Raw genomic sequence first — 27,998 nt, forward strand, 5'->3', positions numbered from 1 at the left:
TAGTATAAATAATGTTAATAAATAGGCCCATGATCTGTGGTTGCATAACTTATACATCCTCTATAATCCCCGTAAGAAAAAAAAATTATTTATTTTTATTTTCCCTATTGATGCATCTGGCGTGCATGTGATTAAACACACACAAGCAACTTGAATGGCTATGTTATTTTATCAATAAAGTTAGGAGGGGGGGAAGCTGTGGGCTCCTTAGAGAAGATACAGGAAGTGATGTCAGAGGATGGCCGTGATGTGTGTGCAAGTGATCAGAGAGCTATCAGCGAGCTGAGGACCGCAGGTACTGCCTGGGGAGGGTGCGCTCAGGGAATGGAGGGGGAGTCGTAGTGTTTGTACATATGATATCCTGGGAGAGTGTAGCGGGGGCGCCGATCCTAATGAGTAGCCCCATTGCCAGTAGCAGACGGGAGTGCGGTGCTGCTGCTCAGTGCTGACATGGGAAGGGGATCTCTGCAATGTTCTACGCATCCATTTTATACACTGCCTGACGTAGTAAGCGGGCTCTTAGCATTTTGAATTTCAGACCAGAGAAAGACAAAGAACAGCACTACTGTGTGTCCACCCGTTAGTGGATGCGATGTATTGTTATGTGTTAGTGCTTTGTATTGTGTTATGTATTCGTGCTTTGTATTGTGTTATGTATTCGTGCTGTGCATTAATATTGTGATATGTATCGGTGCTATGCATTTGTATTATGTATCAGTGCTATGTATTAGTGTTACAGTGTGTATTAGTATTATGTCAGTGCTATGTATTAGTATTATGTCAGTGCTATGTATTGGTATTATGTCAGTGCTATGTATTGGTATTATGTCAGTGCTATGTATTGGTATTATGTCAGTGCTATGTATTGGTATTATGTCAGTGCTATGTATTGGTATTATGTCAGTGCTATGTATTGGTATTATGTATTGGTATTATGTATTGGTATTATGTATTGGTATTATGTATTGGTATTATGTATTGGTATTATGTATTGGTATTATGTATTGGTATTATGTATTGGTATTATGTATTAGTGTTACAGTATGTATTAGTATTATGTCAGTGCTATGTATTGGTATTATGTATTAGTGTTACAGTATGTATTAGTATTATGTCAGTGCTATGTATTAGTATTGTGTCAGTGCTATGTATTAGTATTGTGTCGGTGCTATGTATTAGTATTGTGTCGGTGCTATGTATTAGTATTGTGTCGGTGCTATGTATTAGTATTGTGTCGGTGCTATGTATTAGTATTGTGTATATGTGCTATGTGTAGTGCTATGTATTGGTGACTTTACTCAAATATCTTACATTCCTGTAAGGACTGACTATGGGGCAGATGTACTAAGCTCTGCAAAGTGATAAATTGGAGACTGATAAACTGCCAACCAATCAGCTCCTGTCATTTTCCAAACACAGCCTGTAATGTGACAGTTAGGAGCTGAGTGACTGGTAGTTTTATCACTTTCCAGAGCTTATCCCCTTATATATTTTATGTAAAAGAAAATAGATCTTATTTTGCAAGGAGTAATACTGCATGTTTTTTTGTTTATTTTTTTTTTTGCACAGGTAGACTGTAGTGCATTATAGCATCCTTTTTGATATGCAGTCAAATCTGCTGAAAACACTATGATGACGTACTGACTGTCAACATTCAGACCACATTGACATTTTGTGCCACTTACTCTTTTATTGGTCTGCTCCATTTACAATGTAAAATATCATTATACATAAAAAGTTAGTAATTTATGATGTCAACTTGGATCCCAATTTTAACCAATGTATTAATAGGTGAAACTACATAACAATGGGCTCGATTCAATTGAACGCAAATTAAATAGCGCCGAGGGTGAGCTCCCGGAGCTATTCATTTCAGCGTGCTGTTAGGTCGGAGAATGCCCGTTCTCCCGTCCCTCTCGCCTCAAACAGGATTTTTAGCCGCGAGAACGGGCATTCTCAGACTAAACTGCCCGGCGCGATGCTATTTACACCGCGCTAATGGCAGAAAACCGCATCGCACCTGTACTTTTGTCGGATTTGTGCTCTCACCCCTGGGAGGGTGCGAGAAGAAATCCTTAGCGCACTGAATTGAATAGCTCTGAGTACTCCCTCCCGGCGCTATTTAATTTGCGTTCAATTGAATTGAGCCCTATGAATTTTTAGAACATACATAACTTTTTGATACTATGGGCTCGATTCAATCCAACGCGAATTGAATAGCTCAGGGAATGAGCTCCCGGAGCTATTCACTTCAGCGCGCTGCTAAGCCCGACTAAGGATTTCTTCTCAGCATCGTGCCGGGAAGTTTAATCAGAGAATGCCCGTTCTCACGACTAAACACCCTGTTTAAGGCGGGAGAATGGGCATTCCCCGACCTAACAGCGCGCAGAGTTGAATAGCCCCAGGAGCTCCTTCCCGGCGCTATTCAATTTGCGTTGAATTGAATCGAGCCCTATGAGTATAATTGGCTGTAGATTTTCAGATAGGAAACCAAATAAATTTAACTAGATTTTCACACTTTTATTGTTCGTAACAATAGAATTTTCATTATTATGGTAGACTGAAAAATAAAAACTGGTTATTTTTCTCTGCTGAATTTGGTTTAGTTTGTTTAAGTTTCAGTATAGCTGCAAAAACAAAGTAAAGGAGCAAAATGTTCATGTAATATGGATAACTTCATGTGGTATTTTATAACAAACTAAATACAACCACATTCTCACTACTGACAAACAACACAAGTGCGGAAACATTGCTGACTGACACTAGTGGATGGCACATGAAATTGTGGTGCTTGGTAATCAACTTGGGCAAATAAATTATGTACATTAGCCTATTTCTAATCAGTTAGTATTATTTAGTAGTTTAGTGCAGTTAAATGTTTGGCAATAACAATGTAGTTGCTATAGGTTACGCTCCCTGCACTATTTTTATATTTTTTTTCTTAAGATTTTTTCGCTCTTGGTAAACCTGAATACTGACAGTCGACCATATGGTTTTAAACTCTGAAAAAAAGGACATTTTTGTCTGTCTTCCAGTGTTTGTGAGCAAATGGGCAATTGTCATTTGCTCTCATGTATTACCAGATTTTCATTCCAACCAGACAGATTGGACAGATATCTGACAGATAATCGTACAGTGGATGCCCAGCTTTTACTGTTTGACACAATACATCACAGGTTCTCAGGACCCCAAACAGTGCATGTTTTCTTGGTCTCCTCGCACAATCGCAAGTGAAATAATTAGCTGCACCTGTGGATCTTTTAAAATGTGTCAGTGAGTAATTAATACACCTGTGCACATGCTGGGTGACCTGGAAAATGTGACCTGTGTGGGGTCCTGAGGACCGAGTTTGAGAATTACTGCAATAGGTTAAGAGCAAATTCTGTTTATCAGTTGCTCAGTGCTGTAGGTGCAGCAGATGACAACTTGATTGGTGTGCAGCGAATCTCCACTCTAGTCAGTGAGTTTACACTTACTACTACAAGTAAGTGTACACTTTAGATCAAATTATGAGGTGGATTCATGCTTTTCTTTGTTGTTCTGTTCTCCCTATTTGTAACATAGCTTTATTAAGTGGCAAGCTCTGACAGTGAAAGCAAATGTGTTTTATGTAGGTAACTGCATTTAAAGCAGCAATTCCAAGAAAAAAAATAATGTGTAAACTACATCATTGTGAAATACAATACAAAGTAGCTTGGCAACTACCATTTTTCCTTGGTTTGTGTATTAATGATTCTTTAGATTTTCCACACTGTCATGGACTACCACGGCAACAACAGTCACATGCTTTAGTGACTGAGGGGTCTATTTACTAAGCCTTGTATGGAGATAAAGTGAACAACGATAAAGTACCAGCCAGTCGGCTCCTAACTGCCATGTCACAGGCAGTGGTACTTTATCTCCGTTCACTTTATCTCCATCCAAGACGGTTTTGAAACTCCTCTCTGATCTATTTTGTCACTGTGTCATCCTCCCTCTCCTTCTCCCACCTCTACATTCACATGATATGCTGAGAGCTGTGACTCTTTGGCAGCCATTGTTTACCATCTAGTCTAGTGAGACATTGCAAAGGAGATTTATATCTGTAGTAGGATAGCTAAAAACGATCACATTATTGCTTAAGTTACTTAACTCGCTATTTAAAACTATGTAGCATTTCTGCTTTAAGCCATTTAGCCTATTTGTTTTTAATATGAGCTCTTATTGTGTTACCTCAAGGGGTCTATTCAGCAAGAGTGACGATGTTACAACCTCGCCACAAATTTTTATCAATTATGATAATTTCTACTTCAGGGTCCACAGGGTTGACCTTGGGGTATAGCTGGATCTGGATCCATGGGCACCACGCAGTTAAAGCTTTGCTGCTCTCAGGATGCACTTGGGTCCGTCCTCCTCTATACCCCGCCCCCAAGCCACAGCACCTCAGTTTTAGTTGGTGCCCGGCCGGAGTCGGGTCACCCTGGGCAGTGGGGCTGCATAAGCAGCCCCCAAGCTTTATTTTTTATATTTTTCAGAAGATTTAATTTATTCTTATTTTTACTATCTTCAGAGCAGCAGCATCAGACTGTCCATCTGGACGTCCACGCTGCCGCTCCAACAGCCCAGCTGGCGCTGCGACGCCAGTACTGATCTGGGGATCGCAGCGGGACCCCGGAGTCAGTACTAGCGTGGCTCCGGGACCTCCCACTGACTGCTGCCGGACGCACGGGGCCAGGTAAGCCGGGGAAACAAATGAAGTCTTCAGCCGCCGGTCTCTGGGGACAGACCGGCGGCGCTAGTGGCGGCGGCGGGCTCCCCTTGCAAATTAATACCCCGCATGACCGCTGGACCACCAGGGTGTAAGGACCGGAAGGGAACCGGCATCCCTGGGGGTTAATCACTAGCCAGGGGAGGCAGCCTTCCCTGGTTTAGCGGCTACTCCCCTCAGCCCAGCGCGCCTCCTCTCATGCGTGCTGGCGTCGCTGGGCTGTTCCTCTTGCGACCACTCCTCCTCAGAGGTCTCCGGCGGCCATCTCAGTGGCAGCAACGCAGAACTCCCAGGCGGTATCAAGTGGACCGGTCCCCCTGCGTACCTCTCCCCTGCAAAGGACAGTGTTCGCAGCGCTATAGCCCTCCCAGACACTGAATCTGGGAGGTTGATTGTAGCGAAAGGTGCAGTGAGTATAACTTCTCTGCATGGTATGTGACTTTTGCTAGTGCTGCTGTCTGTGCTTATTTCTACTTACTGTCAGCTTATACCTATCCCTTTCCTTCTCCTACGGCCCGCAGGTGCGTGGGGGAGGGGTGTTCTTTCTGTGTACCTCACTTATATAGATCTACTTATTTGTGGGGTCCGTCACATACAGTGGTGTGCTACACAGTACCATATTGTGGGCTGTTTGTGTTGCATACGTGGGAGTGCGTGGGTGCTATACGCCTCACCTCTTTTCGGTGATGCACTTTTATTGCAAAAGTTATTGTGTCATGTCTGATGAGAATGAGCGCTCCGTGGCTCCTGTGTTGTTTTCCTGCCGGCGCTGTTCGGCAGGGGTTGATGGGGTGGATTTCTCTCAGGACGGTCTGTGCGGGTGGTGCCAGCTGGTACCGGATCCCTCTAAACCCCTGGTGGCGCAGGATCCTCATTGGGCAATGTTTACACAAGTGCTGGCGTCGATCGTGGACCGCTTGCGGTCCCTTCTAGGGCGTTGGCCCAGCCTACCATCCCCTGTTCCCCGGGCGTTACGCATCCGGTGCAGTCTCCTCCCGGGTCTCGGACTGTGGCTCCTTATACGGGATTGCCTGTATACGTGCAGTCTCCCACGGTGACGCAGCAGTCAATGGTACCTTTTCAGGGGTATCCCCAGACGGTACCCCCTCCCTGGGTGGATGTCCTCTCCAGCTCTGTTCAGAGCCTGGCGGCCTCGTCATCGGCTTTTCAGTCAATGTTACACAGTGATTTGCCCCCAAAGGCGTCCAAGCAACCCGTTCCGGCTTCACTGGCGGCGCAGTTCACGGACACGGACGTGTCTTCGGATGACGGAGAGATCCATGAGGACTCTGACTCGGATGCCGGGGCCCAGGAGGTGGAGGCTAAGTCCTCCATGAATGTGCCGGCATTGGTGAGGGCGGTGCGGGCCATCCTTCATATAGAGGAGGATGCGCCGGCTCCCAGGTCAAAGTACCCTAATTTTAAAAAGGCCAAAGTAGCTTCGACTGTTTTTCCCCTGTCCGACCAGTTGACGGATCATATGACAGGGGCCTGGCAGTTGCCCAGCAAGAGATTCCAACCGCAGAAACGGTTGGCTTCCAACTATCCTTTTCCTGAGGCTCATTGCAGGAAATGGGAAACTCCGCTTGTGGTGGATTCCCATGTCACCCGCTTAATTAAAAGCGCTACGTTGCCCATATCGTCTATCTCCTCCCTGAAGGATCCCACGGACAGGAAAGTGGAGACTTGCTTAAAGTCTATCTATTCTCTCTCTGGGGCAGTGGCCCATCCGTCCACGGCCATCTCTTGGGTGGCTAAGGCCATCGAGAGCTGGGCCAACGCTTTGGAGGATACCTTTCCGGATGATGCTCCGGATATCCAGAGAGCATTGATAGGACAAATGAGGGATGCGGCTTCCTACATTGGGGAAGCATCGTTGGATGCAAACCTGCTGACCTCTATGGTGTCGGCTGCAGCTGTGTCGGCGCGTCGGTCCTTGTGGCTGCGATCTTTGAGAGCTGACGCAGACTCCAAAAAGGGCATGGAGGCCTTACCTTTTAATGGAGAGTTGCTTTTTGGTCCAGACTTGGACAAAATAGTGGATACTTTAGCTAAGTCTAAATCAGCCTTCCTCCCTTCGGCTTCTGCACCTACCAAAGTACGGAGCTCTGTCTTTCGGTCCTTTCAGGGCAAGGCCAAAGGTCAGTCCTTCCCGAGGCAGTCGGCGACCAAGACTGCTTCTAAGACCAAGAAGCAGGCCTGGAGTGCCAGGTGCCCTTCTTCCAAGCAGGAAGATAAACCTTCTGCCTGATGGGACGGGCCTTCCTCTGGGGGACCCCAGAGTGGGATGCCGACTTCTTCAATTTGCTCAGTGCTGGCACAATACTACCACGGATGCCTGGGTTCGAGAAGTGGTCTCCCAGGGGTACGCCCTGTCGTTTTGGTGCAGACCGCCCCACCAGTTTTTCTGCACAAGTCCTTCTCAGGACAAAACCAAGGCTTTACAGGTTCAGGAGGCTATAGAGTCCTTGCTGAAAGCAGGGGTCATTGTTCCCGTTCCTCAATCACAACGAGGGACGGGCTACTATTCTACTCTGTTTCTGGTGCAGAAACCCAATGGTTCTCATCGCCCTATCTTCAATTTGAAGTCTCTGAACACATTCTTCAGAGTTCCCAAATTCAGGATGGAAACGTTACGTTCCATCATTCTGGCGATGGAACCTGGGGATTACATGGTGTCCCTGGATATCCAGGACGCCTACCTCCATGTTCCGATAGCACCTTCGCATCAGCGGTATCTGAGGTTCGCTATCCTTCAGCATCATTATCAGTTCCGGGCGCTACCCTTTAGCCTCGCCACAGCACCGAGGGTATTCACAAAGGTTATGGCAGTTATGGCTGCACCTCTTCGGAACCAGAATGTACGGCTACTGCCGTATCTGGACGACCTCCTGTTGCTTGTGAGCTCCCCGGAGGTACTGCTTCAACATCTCCACCTGACGATCGCTTGCCTGCAAGCGCACGGGTGGTTGATAAATTGGAGAAAGTCCTCCTTGATTCCATCACAGCGGATGGTTCATTTGGGAACCCTGCTGGATTCTCGTCAGCAAAGGATCTTCCTGACTCCAGAGAAGGTCTCCTCCGTACAGCTGCGGATACACAGTTGCCTGAGCAGTTGCCGCCTGTCGGTCCATTCGGCTATGAGAGTTCTGGGGTCCATGGTGTTGACATTCGACATGGTGGAATTTACCCAGTTCCATTCCCGGCCCCTGCAGGAGCTGATTCTATCGGAATGGAACGGGTTACCTCACCGAATCTGCTCTCAGGTGCTGGTGTTGTCCCCGGAGGTTCGGCAGTCTTTGGCTTGGTGGCTTCAGAAAGCTCATCTGGTCGAGGGGTGCCCCTTTTGGATCCCGGACTGGGTCCTGCTCACAACGGATGCCAGTCTCCGGGGTTGGGGGGCAGTGACCGGCTCATTGTCACTTCAGGGTCGTTGGCCGGCGGAAGAAGCACTTCTCCCCATCAACATCCTGGAACTGCGGGCAGTATACAGGGCCCTGCAGTCGTCCGGCCCCGCTCTTCACGGAAGGGCGGTTCAGGTGCAGTCCGACAACGCCACCACGGTGGCATATATCAACCACCAAGGAGGAACTCTAAGTCGGGCAGCGATGTTGGAGGTGTCTCGCATCCTTGCTTGGGCGGAGTGCCACATTCCAGCGATCTCTGTGGTCTTCATCCCCGGAGTCCTCAATTGGGAGGCGGACTTTCTCAGTCGTCACGACGTGCATCCCGGGGAATGGTCGCTTCACCCAGAGGTGTTTCAGCTACTTGTGGACAGATGGGGGCTGCCGGAGCTGGACTTGACGGCCTCCTGTCACAATCACAAGTTGCCCGTTTACGGGTCAAGGACAAGAGACGCAGGCGCATGTCTGGTGGACGCGCTGTCGGTGAAATGGACGTTTCACCTGGCGTATCTGTTTCCAAAGATATCCTTGCTTCCTCGGGTCCTGCGGAAATTCAAGCAGGACAGCGGCACGCTCGTGCTGGTGGCTCCGGCGTGGCCCAGACGTCCTTGGTACTCCGATCTGAGGAGCCTCTCCATCGACGCTCCGTACCTTCTTCCTCAGCGTCGGGACCTGTTGTCTCAAGGGCCCTGCCTTTACCCGGATCTGGGCCGGCTGTCTTTGACGGCGTGGCTCATGAGACAGCTGTCTTGAGGTCTCTGGGCTTCTCAGTTCGGTTATTGGTACCATGCTCAGGGCACGCAAGCCTGCTTCCGCACGGATTTACCACAGGGTGTGGCGCACTTACTGTCAGTGGTGAGTCCAGAAGCTATGATCCTCAGGTGTTCCGAGTTTCTAGAATCTTGGAATTTCTTCAATCAGGTTTGGACCTCGGCTTACGCCTTGCCTCTCTGAAGGTTCATGTGTCCGCTTTGTACGTGTGGTTCCAACGACGGATTGTTACACTGCCAGATGTTCACACCTTTTTCCAAGGTGTTCTCAGGATCCAGCCTCCCTTTGTGCCTCCTGTGGCTCCTTGGGACTTGGCGGTGGTGCTACGGGTCCTGCATGGTCCTCCTTTTGAGCCTCTTGAGTCGGTGGAACTCAAGTGGTTAACGTTTAAGACCATTTTTCTCCTGGCAATTGCTTCTGCCAAGAGGGTGTCAGAGTTGGGGGCGCTTTTCTGTCGCCCTCCTTTTCTGATTTTTCACCAGGACAGAGCGGTGCTCCGCACTAATTTTTTGCCTAAATGGTCTCAAAGTTCCACATCAATCAGGAACTTGTGCCAGCTTTTCAGTCACCTGATCTTTCAGCTGGTGAGGCTTCCTTAGATGTAGTTCGGGCGCTTAGAATCTATGTGGACCGGACTCCTTTGGTTAGGAAGTCTGATTCATTGTTTGTCCTCTTTGGTTTTCACAAGAGGGGTTGGCTGTTCAGCTGTGTAAGGCGGCCACTTGGTTTTCAATTCAGACGTTTTTGAGGTTTTATGCGTTTGACACCTTCGCCTCTCAGGATGCATCCTTTTGGTGCTGGGTTCTCCTTTCAGCACAGGAGCGTCCCTGCCCTTAGTTGAACTGCTTTGGGACATCCCCAAGGTCAACCCTGTGGACCCTGAAGTAGAAAACAAGAGATATGGTAATAACTTACCTTTGTGATCTCTGTTTCTACAAAGTCCATAGGGCACCCGCCCTGACGCACCTGGCTTCATATGGGCTGTGTGGCTGGTCACCGGTTTTCCGTCTCCCATTTCTGTGAGTATGGTTTCTTGTGTGTTCCAGTCTTCCTTCACTCTGTTTAATCTCCTCCTCCGGCCTTGGCTGCTTATCAACTGAGGTGCCTGTGGCTCGGGGGCGGGATATAGAGGAGGATGGACCCAAGTGCATCCTGGGAGCAGCAAAAGCTTTAACTGCTTGGTGCCCATGGATCCAGATCCAGCTATACCCCAAGGTCAACCCTGTGGACCCTATGGACTTCGTAGAAACAGAGATAACATAGGTAAGTTCTTACCATATCTCTTGTTTTTATTGCTGCTACTCAGCAATATTTTGTGCAGGGACAGCGGTTGTGGTAACGCGCTGTCCCTGCAATGCCACAGAAGGCATTGTTTTCGGTATTCCGAAAACAATACCTTATACCTTCTGCTTGTTCTTCTGCACATGCTCAGTCATGCACTCCGGAAGAGTCTCGCTGCTTGCGGTGATCGCCAACGGGGTAAGTACATCTCCTTCCTGTCCAAATTGATTGACATGTGTATACAGGCTTTATACTAGTCTGTATACATGTATATTTATGTGCTTTTATATTTAACATTTATATATAAATGTTAAATATAATTGTGTGTGTATGTCTATATATATATATATATATATATATATATATATATATTATAATACACACATATATTATAATATATATATATATGTAGAAAGCCTGTGTACACGTCAATCACTTTCGACAGGTTTAACATGCTCTAGTTGGTCTTACCTGCCGGCGGTCACTGGAAATCAGGCACGGAGACTAGTGGGAGTTACAAGATGCTACAGGGACTTATGGGAAAATTTCCCTCTGTACCTGCAGTTTTTGGGATATGCAAGTATTTTCCTCATATAATTCCATTCTGAGATGGTGTTATATAAAGTAATGATTTTTCAAGTAATTTAACACTTTTTGCTTTGCTGAATAGCAAAAAAGCATTAGAGTACTGTAGAGATCAATGGCTGATCCCTACACTGCAGTACTCTGTGAGCAGGGAATTAATGGAGAAGATAATTGCATTATCTTCTCCATTATCCCATTGCTGAATAGGAGATTTACATAAAAAAAATACGGAAATCATAGTAAAAAAATTATTGCTGAATAGACCCCCAAGTATTATAATTTTTATGATTATATTAGTTGCATGACAAATATTGCGTTTAAAAATAATTAAAGGAATGATGCATCTCCTAGCTCTCAATGTATTTTTTTCTCCCTTATTAGTGAAGTTATAGCCCAAACTCCCTGGTTTGTTTTTCAGCTATGAATTCTTGTGTCTTCTCATCTGTATGCAGTATACACATGGATTTAACCTGCACTCAACAGAAGAATATTACCAGCCTTTGAAAGGAAAAATGTGGCCTTTTTAATAAGTGTGGTTTCTCATCTAGGGTATGTCCATGCTCAATTTGTTTTACCTGATTACTTACCACAGTAAAAACATAATTATAAAGAAAACTTAAGGCCCCCATACATCAGAGATTGATTGCAGCAATCGTGCAATTTGCAATCGATTGTGTATAAAAATCTTTCCCTTTTTCAATCGATTGCTGATTGCAGAGATGCCACAATCGATTGAAAAAGGGAAAGATTTTTATACACAATCGATTGCAAATTGCACGATTGCTGCAATCAATCTCTGATGTATGGGGACCTTTACTCTAAAGACAATCTAAAGCCAATTCAACTCTGCTTGTCTTGTGCAGTTCCATCTGGCTTTTTCTCCAGTACCCATATATAATTATTACCATATGATAGTGAAGCAATTAGATTGCAGTGTGTTTCATGATGCTTAGTTCGCTCCTCTATTTCTGAGCCAGCTAGTGATCTGATATTGGTCTGCTGGCCCAATTTTTATTTTGGATTGATAAAAACCAATTCAACCAGGTGGTATTTAGAGTTGGTAAAATGAGGCTAAATAAAATGAACCAACAGGAAATTATAAACTGTAGGTTTGTGGCTTGTGTTATAGTGTAGGCAGGAAACATGAAAGTGTATGATATGGTACAAACCCCCAACATAACTTTAATTTAAAATTTCTGTTCAATAGTGAATCTTGAGATTGTGTGTGTGTGTGTGTGTGTGTATGTACACACACACACACACACACACACACACACACACACACACACACACACACACACACACACATATATACACACACAACAGCGCCAATAAGAGTGGATACCCTTAATCTAACATAAAAGATCGTTCCCTACGTAGGTAATAACCTTATAATGGACACAAAACCCTGTGTAATGTGTTTTATAGCACTCCCTAATAATATGGGTGTCAGCTCTAAAAGTATTCATGTAACAGTGGTGATCCGTTACAGTTCCACTTCTCCGGTTTCACACTAGTATTATAGGACCGTCTGTGCTTAATTATATCATGCAACAAAATGAAACAATGAGGTAGTAAATTAAAGTGCCAAATGCAATCATGAGGTAATTAAACCAAGGTGCAAGAGTCAACACAATTAAACTTAACATATGAGAAACTGCTTAAAAAATTAAGGTATATCAAATAAAGTTCACATGTGCAAGAAAAGGGGGGGTTATCCTTGCCCTTTGTTTTGCGCAAGATCACAGCGCATATATATATATAATTTCATATGACCAATGGAGATATATAAAAAATATATGTTTGACATTTAAACATAAACAGAAAAGTGCATAAACAAGTAGCAATGTATGTATCAGATCTTTAGTCCTGTTTGGACTATACAGCATGCATAAAAGCACATCACCTTAAATAAAAGATAATAAAAACAGCTTATCTGAATAAGGACTGGTAAGTTCACGAAAGGTAAGATATAGAGGAGCCTCCATACCCTCAGACCGCCTCCTCCTCAGTGCACAGCGGCACTGCAGAAAGATTGTTTTTTTCCCCTAAGGGTGTGTGGCCACGCCTTCCACAATTAGGCCATGCCCCCATCCCCCGACCCGGGCCACCTCTCTGTGGATATGCTCCCTGCCACTGATATTTGCTGTGTATATACTCTACAAGTAGCAATCTTCTATACCTTCAGTTGGTGATCTACACTGCTGGCTTCAGGCTTGTGTCTGGCTGTTGTGATGGACAAATCCTGTTGAAGGTGCAGCTTCACCAGTGCTTTTCTACATCTATAGCTGGTGAGTTATACTGCATAATTATTTTATATCATCAATGCAGCCATTGGATTCAGTGTCTCACATTTGGCACTGATACCTGGATAACAGTGATACAGCAGGATCGGTACCCCTTCATCATCATATGGGACAAATCAGATTTGTCATGGCCCTTCCCCATAAGGCCACAACCCTTTTTCGGGGGTACGTCTCTTGTCCCTATTTGAAAAAAATAAGCAGGGGGGACGCCAATGCTCTTTCTGGCACAGGGCACCAAAAAGTCTAGTTACGGCTCTGACACCAACAGCATTTTTATAGCTGAGCCTGTCTAGCTGAGGAAACGATCCATTTAAACCAGAGAGGAGTATCTGGGTTGATACCAGCCCCACCACCCAAATTCTGCGCATAACTCCACACAATAGTCCTGCTGCAAAAGTGGCTCTGTGCCACCCTGTATTGCTTTGGGGAGGAACACCTGTAGTGGATTTAAAGTAGGGGTGAGCGGGTTTGGATTTCTGAAATCCGAGCCCCGCCGATCCGAGTCAGGCTCGACTTTTCCCGCCTGACTCGGATCTGAAATCGAGGCAAAACGTCATCATCCCACCTTCCGGGTCTCGCGGGTTTTGGATCCTATATAAGGTACCAGTGTCGGCGCCATTTTCTCACTCGGCTGTGGACAGTGAAAAGGGAGGGTAGGAGTTAGGGCTGGGCTGGGCTGTGTAGTGTAGTGCTGTGCTGTGCTGTGCTGCTGTTGTCCATAGGGGCTGGCTGGACTGTGTTGTGCAGTCAGTTGTCCATAGGGGCTGTGTCCACTCCAAAGTCCTGTGCAGTGTCCCAGTCCTAAAGGGGTGCTGTAGTGTTGTCCAGGGGGTGCTCTGTCCATCAGGGGTGCTCCCCCCCCAAGTGCAAAAAAAAAAAAAAAATTAAAAATTTCTGTGTTTGTGAATTGTGTGCACTGTGGCTGCACGTGCATCAACAAAGGAGCAGCGCCAAGCGTGCGCCTGGGTCCCATAAGTAAAGGGCCGACTGGCTTGTCCGTTAAAGGGTGCTGTAAGCCCCAAAGTACACTCCAAACAAAATAAAAAAATATTTTCTGTGTTTGTGAATTGTGTGCACTGTGGCTGCACATGCATCAACAAAGGAGCAGCGCCAAGCGTGCGCCTGTGTCCCATAAGTAAAGGGCCGGCTGGCTCATTTCTTAAAGGGTGGTGTAACCCACAAAGTGCACTAGTCTCCAACAAAAATCAAAAACTATTTTCTGTGTTTGCGTGCGCCTTAGCCGCACGTATATATCAATATAACATAAATGGAGGACCAAACTTTCTCCGATCAAAAAATAAAATAGGGAAAGATCAAGAACCACTTCCTCCTAGTGCTGTTGCTGCTGCTGGGAGTTGTTCATCATCCCAGAGAGGAAGTAGGAACATCACTACTTTTACTAAACAATTCACCCTCCATGAGTCCTTAGCGAGGAGGATGAAGTATGACAGCAGTCATTCTGAAGCAAAACGTATAACTGAGGCCTTGACTGCTATGTTGGTGTTAGACGTGCGTCCGGTATCCGCCATTAGTGCAGTGGGATTTAGACAATTGATGGAGGTAGTGTGTCCCCGGTTCCAAATCCGTCTAGATTCCACTTCACTAGGCAGGCGATACCGAGACTGTACAGAAACGTCAGAAAAAGTGTCCTGAAAAATGGCCCCTGCATTATAGCACTTTGTATACAGAGTCAGAGGCATACAGATATACAAGTTTCAACTGCAGCAATAGTGTATGCTGACGCATCTGTATTTTAAATGCCCTCTAACAATTTTTTTCTTTGCATAGTTATGTCTAGTACAGGAGATAGCTGTGTACTGGTCTTTCTTTATACAGGCTTTCAGCAAACTTAATATATAAATGCAAGTTAAGTTTGGTTGTTTTGTATATTTTTTTTCTAAATTAGATTTTTTTTTGTTTATGGCACAGCATTTATATTGGGTGTATTTAGTTTTAGGTTGGTATATGTAGTGTACCCTGAGGTTGTATGTTTGTCTCAAATATTGTTTCCCTTCTTGGGGTGGATTATTAGACCTTTCCCACATGTTTCTGGAGTTACTTTGGGTTATAATTTCTAGTTCTGATGTGACCCTCCTGTGTGCTACTAGTATTTTTGGTATGTATCCTGGACCCAGGTTGAGTGGCGTTGGCTAGAATGGCGCCTTCGGGCCCTCGCCTTATTCTCTGTTTTATTCTCTGCATTGTTAGTGCCATGGGTGTTTGCACATTTTTTCAAATATATTTTTACTATTATTGTTTTATATTTTATATTATTGGATTCAATTCTGGTATGTTATTAGTTTTGGCAAGATGCATGTTGGTCTCTGTATTAGCCATGAGATCTCCCAACATTGGGTAGCATATCCTTTCAATGTATGTTGACAACATCACTGTTTATTGCTATTCTAATTTTTTATAATATATATTTCTACTTCAGGGTCCATAGGGTATCCACAGGATACCTTGGGGTATAGGTGTGACGTCAGTCGCAGGGCACCAAAGAGTTAAGCTTTCAGCCTCCCAGGATGCACTAGGTCCCCCTCCTATACCCCGCCCCCGGGCCAAGGCACCTCAGTTTAGTTTGGTGCCCGGCCGGCGTCGGGTGCACCTGTCGGAGTGGGGGCTAGAAGAGCCCCTGAAGCTTTCTTCAGTGCAGCTGTGGCTGCAGATCTGGATGTACAGCATGGACAGTCAGTCCTGACGTCCATGCTGTCTTCCCTACACCCCCGCCGGTACCAGAATGCCGGTACCGATCCGGGGATGCTGGTGAGCATCTGGGGTCACAGCTAGCGGTGACCCCAGATGTTCCGGACCATGGCCGGATCCAAGGGGGACAAAGGTAAGCAGCGGGGTCCCGCGGTGGGTCCCCGCTGGTCACATGGTCCTAAGTCCCCAGGCAGGGGGCTCCCTGGGGACTGGCTGCAGCGTGGAGCCAGGTACTGAACCTGCGCTTTCCACTACCCCCTGGGACAGCGGACCGCAGTAGCGCTGCGGCGTCCCAGGGGTTAAATGCATGCCAGGGGAGCGCGCCTTCCCTGTCTCACAGCCGGCGCCTCCCCCGCTGCACACAGCCCTCTCTGCACTGTGCTGACTGGCCCTGTGTCAGCGCTCCTCCCCCAGGCCAGCTTCTCTCTGCTCCTCGGCGGCCATCTTCTCTGCAACGCATGGTGAACGCTGCTGGAAGTCTGGAAGGAAGCATCGTGGTCTGGGTCCCCCCGCATACCTCTCTTCCGCTGTGGCTCAGGTCTGTGTATGCAGCGCTGTGTCCTACCAGGCCCTGTGTCTGTGTAGTTGAGTGATCAGCGCTGTTAGTGCAGGAATTGTTATTTCTCTGCATTGTATGTGACTGTGCTAGCGCTGCCTGTAACTTTTCTTCTCTAAACTGTCAGCTTTATTACTGTCCCTGTTCTTTCTGCTAAAGCCCTTGCGGTGCGGTGCTGCAGGGTGGTCTCTCGCCTATTTAATACTTAATTGGTGAGAGAGGTCACATACGTGGTGCCATCATGTCTGAAAGTGATTTTCCCCTCCGGCTACAGTGTACCACGTGCAAAGTACCGTTAGCGGAGGGGGAGGGTAGCGCGGAGGGCCTTTGCGGCAGTGTTTGTCCATGGCGCGGCCTATTACGGTTACAGAACCGGTACAGGAGCCGCCCTGGGCTTGTTTCGCTCAGGCGTTAACAGCTTTAGTGGGCCAGTTAGCTCCGCAGCCCGCGTTTACTCCGGTGGGTTTGTCCCAGCAGTCTGTGGTGTCGTCACCCATGCAGGGGTTCCCACGACAATTGGTGGTACCCCACAGTCTCCCTATTTCCCCGCTCCCGGGTTCTCAGGAGCCAGCGTGGGTTAACTCCCTGACGAGTTCTGTACAGCACTTGTCGGATGTGTTGCAAGGGGAGTCTGTGATGCGGCCTCATAAAAGGCCGGTGGCGTCTCTGTCCGCTCCTTATGAGGATGACGAAGGGACGTCTGATGATGGGGAGATTCTGGATCCTTACGATCAGGAACCTCTCCATACTAAGGACGCTGATGCTAAGTCCAAAGTATATATTCCTGGACTTATTCGGGCGGTCCGCACAGCCTTGGTGATTGAGGACGAAGTTCCCCCAGCGGCTAAATCTAAGTATGCCTTTTTCAAAGATGTGAAGGGCGATGCCACAGTCTTTCCTCTTTCGGGTCAGTTGGTGGACCATTTAGAGGAGGCGTGGAAACAACCTGGCAAAATATACCAGCCGCAGAGACGCCTGGCGGTGGCTTATCCGTTCGCGGATAATTATTTTGCTAAGTGGGAATCCCCTCCACAGGTGGATTCTCACGTGACCCGTCTTGTCCGTAGTGCCACATTGCCGATGCCATCCATGTCCTCCCTTAAGGATGCTACGGACCGCAAGGTAGAAATCTGCCTGAAGTCCGCTTATTCCCTTGCAGGGGGGGCAGCATGGCCGGCTAGGGCCATTTGCTGGGTTGCCAGAGCGATGGAGCGCTGGGCGGATTCATTAGAGGCTTCTTTTGAATCCGACTGTCCGGCCGAACAGGCGGAGTTGATTGGCAATCTCCGTGATTCGGCCACCTACATCAACGAGGCGGCTCTAGACATTAGTACTCTGGTGTCTAGAATTTCTTCAGCAGCGGTACCTTGTGGCTGCGATCCTGGAAGGCGGACGCAGATTCCAAGAAAGGTCTGGAAGCGTTGCCGTTTACCGGAGAAGTTCTCTTCGGTCCGGATCTGGATAAGATTGTGGCCACGCTGGCGGCAGCCAAATCTGCTTGTCTTCCGTCGGCCGCTGCTCCTTCTGGTTCTGGACCATCGTCCTTTCGGTCATCTAGGGCCCAGGGCAGGCCCAAACCACAGTCGTTTCCTCGACAGGCTGGCCCTAAGAAATCGGTCAAGCCCCGGAAACAGGCATGGAGTACCAGACGTCCGGCCCCCAAGCCAGATGACAAGCCTGCGGCCTGACGGTCCGGGTCTCCCCTTGGGGGATCCCAGGGTGGGAGGCCGCCTGCTGCAGTTCTCCCGGTGTTGGTCGTTCACTACGACAGACACTTGGGTTCTGGAGGTGGTCTCCCACGGGTACGCCCTCTCCTTCCGGCACAGACCCCCGGCTCGATTCTTCGCCACGGGTCTACCATCAGACCGGAACAAGGCTACGGAGCTGCGGAAGGTATTACACACTATGCTCCAGGCTGGAGTTATAGTGTCTGTTCCATTCTCCCAGAGGGGCCAGGGTTTCTATTCAAATCTATTTTTGGTACAGAAACCCAATGGGTCCTATCGTCCGATTCTCAACCTCAAAGCACTCAACAAGTCTTTGCGGGTCCCGAAGTTTCGGATGGAGACCCTACGGTCCATCATTCTGGCGCTGGAACCTGGGGACTACATGGTGTCATTGGACATACAGGACGCTTACCTGCATGTCCCTATTCTTTTGCGCCATCAAGAGTTCCTTCGGTTTGCAATCCGCAGCGACCACTTCCAGTTTCGGGCGTTACCTTTTGGCCTGGCAACAGCACCACGTGTTTTCACCAAGGTGATGGCGGTCATGGCGGCTTCTCTGCGGCTGCAGGGAGTCCGCATGTTGCCGTACTTGGACGACCTGTTATTGGTGGCAGGATCTCCAGAGCTCCTGTTACACCACTTGGACCTGACCATTGCACTGCTGCAACGGCACGGCTGGCTAATCAACTGGCAGAAGTCCACTCTAATCCCGTCTCGGAGGATTCTGCATCTTGGAGCCTTATTGGACTCGGGACAGCAAAGGATCTTCGTGACGGAGGACAAGATCTCTGCTTTACAGTCAAGGGTGCGCAGTTGTCTGCACAGCCGCCGGGTGTCCTTACACTCGGCGATGAGGTTACTGGGCTCCATGGTGTCGGTGTTCGACATGGTGGAATACGCCCAGTTTCACTCCAGACCTCTGCAGCACCTGTCCAAGTGGAACGGGCTGCCTCAGTCTCTGAAGTTCCAGACGATTGTGCTCACCCCGGAGGTTCGCCTGTCCCTTGCGTGGTGGTTAAAGACGACCCACCTCAACAAGGGACGTCCGTTCTGGGTTCCAAATTGGGTCCTGTTGACAACGGACGCCAGTCTTCGGGGCTGGGGAGCAGTTTCGGGTCCACACTTGTTCCAGGGCAGGTGGACGCCGACAGAAGCGGAGCTTCCAATAAATATCTTGGAACTCCGTGCGGTCTTCAATGCTCTCCTGCAGGCACAGCGGTTTCTCCAGGGTCACCCGGTGCAGGTCCAGTCGGACAACGCTACCACCGTGGCCTACATAAACAGGCAAGGAGGAACTCGCAGTCGGGCGGCTCTCGTAGAGGTCTCTCGGATCCTGGTTTGGGCGGAGCGCAATCTTCCAGCCATATCAGCGGTCTTCATCCCGGGAGTGCTAAATTGGGAGGCGGACTTTCTAAGTCGCCAGGACGTTCATCCAGGGGAATGGTCCCTGCACCCGGACGTTTTTCAACTACTGGTGGACAGGTGGGGTCTTCCAGAAATCGACCTCATGGCGTCCCGGCACAACAACAAGTTGCCGGTGTACGGGTCTCGCACAAGAGACGAAGGGGCGTCTCTGGTGGATGCTCTGTCCGTCCGGTGGACGTTCAGGTTCGCATACCTGTTCCCTCCGGTCTCCCTTCTTCCACGGGTAATCCGGAAATTCAAACAGGAAGGAGGGACGCTCCTGTTGATAGCTCCCGCGTGGCCCAGACGGCACTGGTTCTCAGACCTTCAGGGTCTGTCCGTGGACAGTCCTCTGCGGTTGCCGCTACGACCGGACCTTCTGTCTCAGGGTCCTTGTCTTCACCCGGACCTGACTCGGCTGTCTTTGACGGCGTGGCTGTTGAGACGGCCATGCTGAGGTCCCGGGGGTTTTCCAGCTCTGTGGTGCGTACCATGTTACGAGCTCGGAAACCGTCTTCCGCGAGGATATACCATCGCGTGTGGCATACGTTCTTCCAGTGGTGTCGACCGAGAGGTTATGCACCGCGGGAGTTTCGTCTGTCTCGGATTCTCGCCTTCCTGCAAGCGGGACTAGATCATGGGCTTCGCCTTGCTTCTTTGAAGGTACAGGTTTCGGCCCTGTCTGTCTGGTTTCACCGTAGGATTGCTACAATCCCGGATGTGCGCACATTTATGCTAGGTGTTCTCCGTATTCAGCCGCCCTTTGTTCCACCTGTGGCGCCTTGGGATTTGGCTGTGGTCCTGAGGGCTCTCCAAGGACCGCCGTTTGAACCACTGGGCTCAGTGGATATTAAATGGCTAACAGCTAAGACTGTTTTCCTTCTGGCCATTGCTTCGGCCAGACGTGTTTCTGAGTTAGGGGCTCTTTCTTGTAGACCCCCTTTCTTGGTTTTTCATGGGAACAGGGCAGTGCTCCGCACTCGGCCCGAGTTTCTTCCCAAAGTTGTTTCCCAGTTTCATGTTAACGAGGAAATAGTTGTTCCGGCCTTTAACTCACTGGGTCTTTCCGTGGGTGAGGCCTCTTTGGATGTTGTGCGGGCCTTAAGGACTTATGTTGACCGCACTTCTTCGTTTAGGAAGTCGGACGCTTTGTTTGTCCTCTATGGCTTCCGTAAAAAGGGTTGGCCTGCTTCAAAGCAAACTTTGGCAGCCTGGATCCGTATGGCTATTTCTGAAGCTTATCTTCATGAAGGCCTACCGGTCCCTCCTTCTCTGAAGGCTCATTCCACTAGGTCTGTGGGTCCTTCGTGGGCAGCTCGACGTGGTGCCTCGGCAGTTCAGATCTGCAAGGCTGCTACGTGGTCTTCTGTCCATACCTTCGTGAGGTATTACAGGTTTTGACACCTTCGCCTCTCAGGATGCTTCCTTCGGGCGGCGGATTCTCCTTTCTGCACAGGAGCGTCCCCACCCTTAAAGGATACTGCTTTGGGACATCCCCAAGGTATCCTGTGGATACCCTATGGACCCTGAAGTAGAAAATATGAGATATGGTAAGAACTTACCCTTGTTATCTCTATTTCTACGAAGTCCATAGGGTTCCACAGGACTCCCGCCCTATCGCACCTGTGCTGCAGATGGGCTTTGCTCTGGTCACCGGTTTTCCGTCTCCCTCTGGTGAGAATGTGATTCTTGTATGTGTCCAGATCTTTGTTCTCTCTCTTCCTTCTCCTCCTCCGGCCTATTGCTTGGTAACTAACTGAGGTGCCTTGGCCCGGGGGCGGGGTATAGGAGGGGGACCTAGTGCATCCTGGGAGGCTGAAAGCTTAACTCTTTGGTGCCCTGCGACTGACGTCACACCTATACCCCAAGGTATCCTGTGGAACCCTATGGACTTCGTAGAAATAGAGATAACAAGGGTAAGTTCTTACCATATCTCATATTATATGTTATTTTATATTGTTGTAAGTGCTGTGCCTTCTTATAATTTTTTATGTGTGTTGTGTGTAAAATTTTTAAATTTAATAAATAACACTCAATTAAAAAGAAAAGCAGACTTAAGAAAAGCTTCCAACGTCCTATCCGTCGAATCCTTAAGGGATGCCGTGTTAGGAAGAGGAAGAGTGGTATACACCCGAGAGATAGTCATGTGTAGCCATCTCGCCATAGTCTGCTTATTAGCTGGCCATCCCAGCTTGTGAAAACCATATAATACAAAAAGAGCATCTGATTTTCTAACAGAGTTTGTATTCTACACATAAATACGTAGAGCACGAACTACACCCAGGGAGGCTTCACCTACACAAAGATCTGGAGCCTGAAAAGCTGTAACTACAATTTCTTCATTCACCTGAAAAAGGGACACTACCTTAGGAAGGTAACCCTCCCTTGTACGAAGAACAGTTTTATCCTGGTGAAAAATCTAAAATGGGAAGCAACAAGAAAGCGCTGCCAAATCAGAGACTCTATGTGCAGAAGAGATAGCGAGGAGAAAAAGGTGTCTTCGCTGTCAACCATTTCAAATCTACAGAGTCCAGAGGTGTAAATGGGGGAGCTTGTAGCCCTTCAAGAATCAAGGACAAATCCCACGGTGCTACTGGTCTTTGAGTACTCCCAAGTTCCGCATGGAATCGCTTCACTCCATTATACTAGCTATGAAGCCAGGGGACTTCATGGCCTCCGTAGACATCCAGAATGTCTATTTGCATGTTCCCATCCGCCTCAGCCACCAGCGATTCCGGAGGTCTGCGGTCCAGGAGGAACATTTCCAGTTTCGGGCTTTGCCATTTGGACTTTCCACGGCTCCTTGTGTCTTCATGACGAAGTCATGGCGGTTCATCTTTGGAGCAGGGGAATCTGAATGTTTCCCTATCTGGACGACTTGCTTCTCCTGGCCCAGTCTCCAGAGGTTCTCAAGGAATACATACGTGTCATGGTGGACCTTCTCCAGGCCCACGGATGGGTAATCAATTGGAAGAAATCCTTTCTGACTCAGGAGATGATACATTTGGGAGCCTTGCTGGACTCCAGGGTTGAAGGATGTTCTTCCTGGCGGACAAAGGACCTCATTCAGAGCTGCTCGCAAAATGCGAACGCTCGCTCTGAATGAGGGCAGCCGCATCTATAAAATGAGCCAGCCTCCTGGCCGCGCGCTAAGCTGTGGGTGACCACCCACAGCTTTAGCGAGCGGCCAGGTTGATGGTCGCGATGGTCAAGACCATCGGGGCTTGCGACGAGACCTTTGTGGTAGGGTCTCGTCTGCCGCAAGCCCCAGTGAGCTTTCGACTCTAATAGAGCCAGAAGCTCACCACTGACATCACGACATCAGAAAGGCATTGTCTGTCCCTGTCGGCAGTCTACAATCCCGGAGTGCAAAATTGGGAAGTGGCTCCGCAAGCCGCCAGGACGTTCTTTCGGGCAATTGTGTCCTACATCCGGACGTCTTTCAACTCCTGGTTCTTAGCTGGAGCTTGTCGGACATCGACATGATGACGTCTCTGCACAATCGCCAGATTCCAAGATACTGTATCATGCATTAGAGATCTGGATGACCTTTCTGGTGGACGCCTTGGCGGATCGGTGGACGTTCCTGCTCTGGTACATCTTCCCTCCAGTCTTTCTGCTTCCGCGAATCCTTCGCAAGTTGAAGTTGGAGGGTGGCACGGTGATCCTAGTGGCTCCCGATTGGCCGTGAAGGGCTTGGTTCACTGATCTTCAGGCCCTCTCCGTCTTATTTACTCTGCATCTTCCTCTGCAGACAGATCTTCTGTCTTAGGGCCCTTGCTTTCATCTGGATCTGGTCCGTCTCGCTATGACACTATGCTCAATGCCCGTAAGCCCTCTTCAGCTAGAATTTACTATCTGGTATGGAGGACTTTGACTGGTGTTCGGCTAGGAATCTTAACCCCAGGTCCTTCGACCTTTTTTTTTTTTTTTTTTTTGTTGGCTGGATTTAGGCCTTGCTTCACTGAAAGTGTGGGTTTCATCCCTTTCTGTTCTCTTTCAGAGGCAGATTGCGCTGTTACCTGATGATCAGACATTTCTTCAAGGTGTCCTCCACGTACTGCTTCCTTTTGTACCATCGGTGGCTCCATGGAATTTGTCTTTAGTTCTTAGGGCCCTTCAGGCTTCGTCATTTGAGCCTTTAGACACAATGGACATTCCTTGGCTTATCTGGAAGACTGTCTTCCTCCTTGCCATAGCTTCTGCCTGGCAGGTGTTGGCCTCTCCGTTTCTAATTTTTCACCAGGACAGAGCTGTCCTTTGAATGCAACTAGGTTACCTTCCTAAAGTTGTTTCCAGGTTCCACATCAATCAAGAGATTGTGGTCCCTTCTTTCCAGATTATGGATTCTATAACGGAGGAGGCCTCCTTGGATGTCGTGCGGGCCCTCAGGATTTATATGTATGTAATAAACTACTATTACTTACAGATGTGAAGATTGTTTCAGTAAATGTATGAAAAGGGAGTTCATTTGACTGAATCCGACTTCTGTAGATTAACAATTTTGCTTTTATTCCTACAAACTGTCACACGTTTACAATACAATTGGTATGTGACTTCAACCAACAATAACAGAATTCAGAAATTACTTTCAGTTGACATTAGTTCACATAAATAAGCGCAAACACCTTAGTATATTTTATTTGACAGGAACTGGACCGGAAGCCGCTTGGGCGGCTGTCCTCCGGAACCCTGTAAGCTGCAATGGTTAGTACATTGAACGCCATATGAAATCACATAACATTGGACACTCAGTAAATATCAACTCTATATATGGCCATTTACTGAAATTATCTTGAGCTACAGTCATTTATCTATTAGTCTAACCTTATAAATATATCTAAACTGGTATATGAGCTCACTACTTTAGTAACGACCAGCGCTATTCTCACTTTTATGCCTGCAACGTTGCCCGGGTTGATGACTCTGACGGAGGCTATTTTATATACTAGATAAGACCATGTTCTTGGTTAGGAGTTGCAACTTATCCAATCTCAATTTAAGTCTCCATTGTGCTATTTCTCTCTCTCCACTGTTGTAGCAATTTGGCTGGCAGTATTACTTAATAGGGTGCCTTCCAGTGTTACTAGTCAGTACTGAGGGGAGCTGCTCTGGTACTATAAGGGTAGATGGTAGTTAGCTGCAGTCTTATGGACTTAAGGCTCACAGTCTACCTGCTGACTGATTGTCTGAAGCTTTCACAATGGGTTCGGTGTCTCCATCTGCAGATTATCGCGACTCTGGCTGCCGACTGCTGCCAGGTAGGTGTGCAGCTCTGGTCCTCTTTGTTACCTCAGGACTGCAACTGTCAACTGCTGCTCCCTGCCAACTGGCACCTGCCTGACACTGGTCATGTGACCTGCTGCTCTTGACCTCTTCAGCTGCTGTAGAGACTACTGGGAATTCTTTGCCTATATAATGCCAAGTCGGACGTAATAACTCACATAGTGGGGTATTACATATTTCCCCACTTGAATTATGCGTATCCTCACGCAACATGCAACACTCAAAACCCACTGTAGAACAGTCTCTTGTACATTATGGCATCATCAACAACATAAAATGTAATGTTGTTATGAAAAGGCAAATACAGTATATGACAAGCATCCAGTAACTTAACATCGTATTGGCAATACACCTTTGTTGCGCTTTCTAGACCTGCATATAGCCTGCTGCAAACTGACAATGAACTCCTCACCACTTATAGCGGTGTAGTTACTATCTGGGCCATATCTCTCTTGAGAAAGATATGCCACAACCTCTTCAGCTTCACTAGGTGTTTCTACAAGAACATTAGATTCAGACTGTGACATAAGCAAATCTGGGCTATTGTGTTTAAGGGGCCTCGATCCCTCTGCTGTGGCCATGCAAATCACCATTTCAGTGTTTCTTTATCGGTTAGTGGCACTAGAATTTGCCTGATTGAGGTAATACATTCTAGAATTGATATTCTCCACTCTAGATTTACTCAGGTACTGGCTGTGGAGAAAGTTGTTGCGTGACTATGTTCTGCCGACTCTGCAGCACTGCCTCTCTCTGTTCGTCCACAACTGGTTTGTTCGTTCCTTCCGATGGTTCACTCTTCACGTGGTCATCAAAGTTTTGTTGGTTGTATTCATAGTGTTTTGGTAGATGATATGGTGTGTATTTATGTGCCGGACAAGGCTGTTGTTTATTTATTCTTTCTGCCACACTTCCCACTTCTTCGGTTTCCTTTCCATATTCGTGGTATCGATAGTTTTGTTGGTAATTATGTGGAGAACCTCTGCGATGTGAATAACACCCATAATACTGACGTTTTGCTGCATATCTACTCCCTTGAACTGGAGCACCACCAGGACCAGTGACATTTTCTGCCTGTAGACCTTTTTCTCCTTTGACGATATTAAACTCTACGGTCTCTCCATCTCCCAAACTGCGGAAGTACCTCCTGGGGTTGTTTTTCTTAATGGCAGTATAATGTACGAACACGTCCTCCTTGGTGTCCTTCCGGTTCACAAATCCATAGCCGCGTCGCACGTGGAACCATACAACTTTGCCCGAAATTCTATTTGCGATAGCTGATGTAACATCACCTGCTGATGGCATGCCTTTTATTTGGTTTTGTAATATTGGGCTCAACCTCACATATTTGGGTTGCCCTACTTTCATTTGTGGACCTATTCCTTCTGTCTCTCCTGAGGACTGGTCTTCAGGCTCTCTCTGGATGCAATAGCGTTCAATGTGGCTGGTTTGCTGGCAACCTCTGCAGATAGGCCTCCCTTGTGAGTCGAATTGGTCCGTTGGACGTCGGCCTGACTCCCGTGGAATGTCCCATCGTGACCGATTCCTCACACCGCATTCCTGGCGCCAGTCTCTGCGTTTTGCTCCAGCCTGTTCCTGACAAATATCCTTTAACTCCTTCATTATTTCAGTGACAGCACTCATAAAGGTTCCGATCAGATCTTGGCCAGACTGCACTTGTTGGGTAACCGTTTCACTAGGTAATGGAGCGTCAGGCATTATATATGGTCTGGCCTCTTCATAATTTCCGCCTTTCAATTGTTCTGGAGGTGCGCCATATTCAGTGTCGGTGTTCTGGTTAAGCCCAAGGATATCTAGCACGGCTTCTTTGAAATCTGAGAATGAGCATACAGGATTCTGGCGTCTCCACATCCCAAGTTGGGCCCTTGTCGCTTTTCCTCGTGCCCCTTCAATGAATAAATTAATAAGAGTTTCATCGACTTGCTCTACCATCCATGGTTCTCGGGCTTGGATTGCCTGCATAGCTTCCTGCAGGCCCAGGGCTAATTCCCTCAGTGACTCTTGGGGTTGCTGCTTCCTGGCGTAAATTTGGTTCCGAAGTTCAGAAATAGTCCGTGAGTCAAATATACTTTCCAGTTTTTTGAAGATATCCTCTGCCGTCTTACGTTCTTCATCCGCCCATGCTTTGACCTCCCGTAAGGCGAGACCTTTCAACTGCCCGATCACGATCTCCACTCTTTGCTCATCACTAAGTGGGTATAGCCTCAACATCGACCGCATTTTGTCTTTGAATTCTTTGAAGGTACTTGTACCGTGTGTACGCGTGTATCCCCAGAGTACGTTGGTAGCCAGGGGGCCCCAAAATAATACGGCATTGTGATGGGTGATGCCTGTGTCGTATGTACCATACTACTGCTGGGTGAGACATTTTTTGATGGTGAAGCTCTCTGTCTGGGTGAAGCAGGTAATGGTCTCTGGCACGAGGTCAGTGCAGGAGTTTGTGATGCTGACATTTTCGTGTCGTATCCTGTTCGCGGACGCCAAGTTGTAATAAACTACTATTACTTACAGATGTGAAGATTGTTTCAGTAAATGTATGAAAAGGGAGTTCATTTGAGTGAATCCGACTTCTGTAGATTAACAATTTTACTTTTATTCCAACAAACTGTCACACGTTTACAATACAATTGGTATGTGACTTCAACCAACAATAACAGAATTCAGAAATTACTTTCAGTTGACATTAGTTCACATAAATAAGCGCAAACACCTTTAGTATATTTTATTTAACAGGAACTGGACCGGAAGCCACTTGGGCGGCTGTCCTCCGGAACCCTGTAAGCTGCAATGGTTAGTACATTGAACGCCATATGAAATCACATAACATTAGACACTCAGTAAATATCAACTCTATATATGGCCATTTACTGAACTTATCTTGAGCTACAGTCATTTATCTATTAGTCTAACCTTATAAATATATCTAAACTGGTATATGAGCTCACTACTTTAGTAGCAGACCAGCGCTATTCTCACTTTTATGCCTGCAACGTTGCCCGGGTTGATGACTCTGACGGAGGCTATTTTATATACTAGATAAGACCATGTTCTTGGTTAGGAGTTGCAACTTATCCAATCTCAATTTAAGTCTCCATTGTGCTATTTCTCTCTCTCCACTGTTGTAGCAATTTGGCTGGCAGTATTTCTTAATAGGGTGCCTTCCAGTGTTACTAGTCAGTACTGAGGGGAGCGGCTCTGGTACTATAA

The 27,998-nt window shown here is 47.6% G+C and overlaps 1 protein-coding gene across 7 annotated transcripts in view; it reads left to right on the plus strand.

Moving 5' to 3' along the window:
* The first annotated feature begins 219 nt into the window (after positions 1 to 219).
* The window catches only part of LOC148532262 (transcription factor 20-like), a 93,968-nt gene continuing 66,189 nt past the window's right edge, over positions 220 to 27,998 (plus strand). For 6 of the 7 annotated variants that reach the window (XR_015877744.1, XM_088468024.1, XM_088468028.1 and 3 more), the window contains exon 1: positions 220 to 295. The gene's annotated coding sequence lies outside the window, so the exon portion shown is untranslated. Of the gene's footprint in view, positions 296 to 11,206; positions 11,338 to 27,998 lie in introns of all 7 variants that reach the window. The other variant, XM_088468025.1, reaches the window with a different exon arrangement.

The sequence above is a fragment of the Taudactylus pleione genome, unplaced genomic scaffold (assembly GCF_031769625.1).
Source record: "Taudactylus pleione unplaced genomic scaffold, aTauple2 ptg000080l, whole genome shotgun sequence".
Taxonomy (NCBI): Eukaryota; Metazoa; Chordata; class Amphibia; order Anura; family Myobatrachidae; genus Taudactylus; species Taudactylus pleione.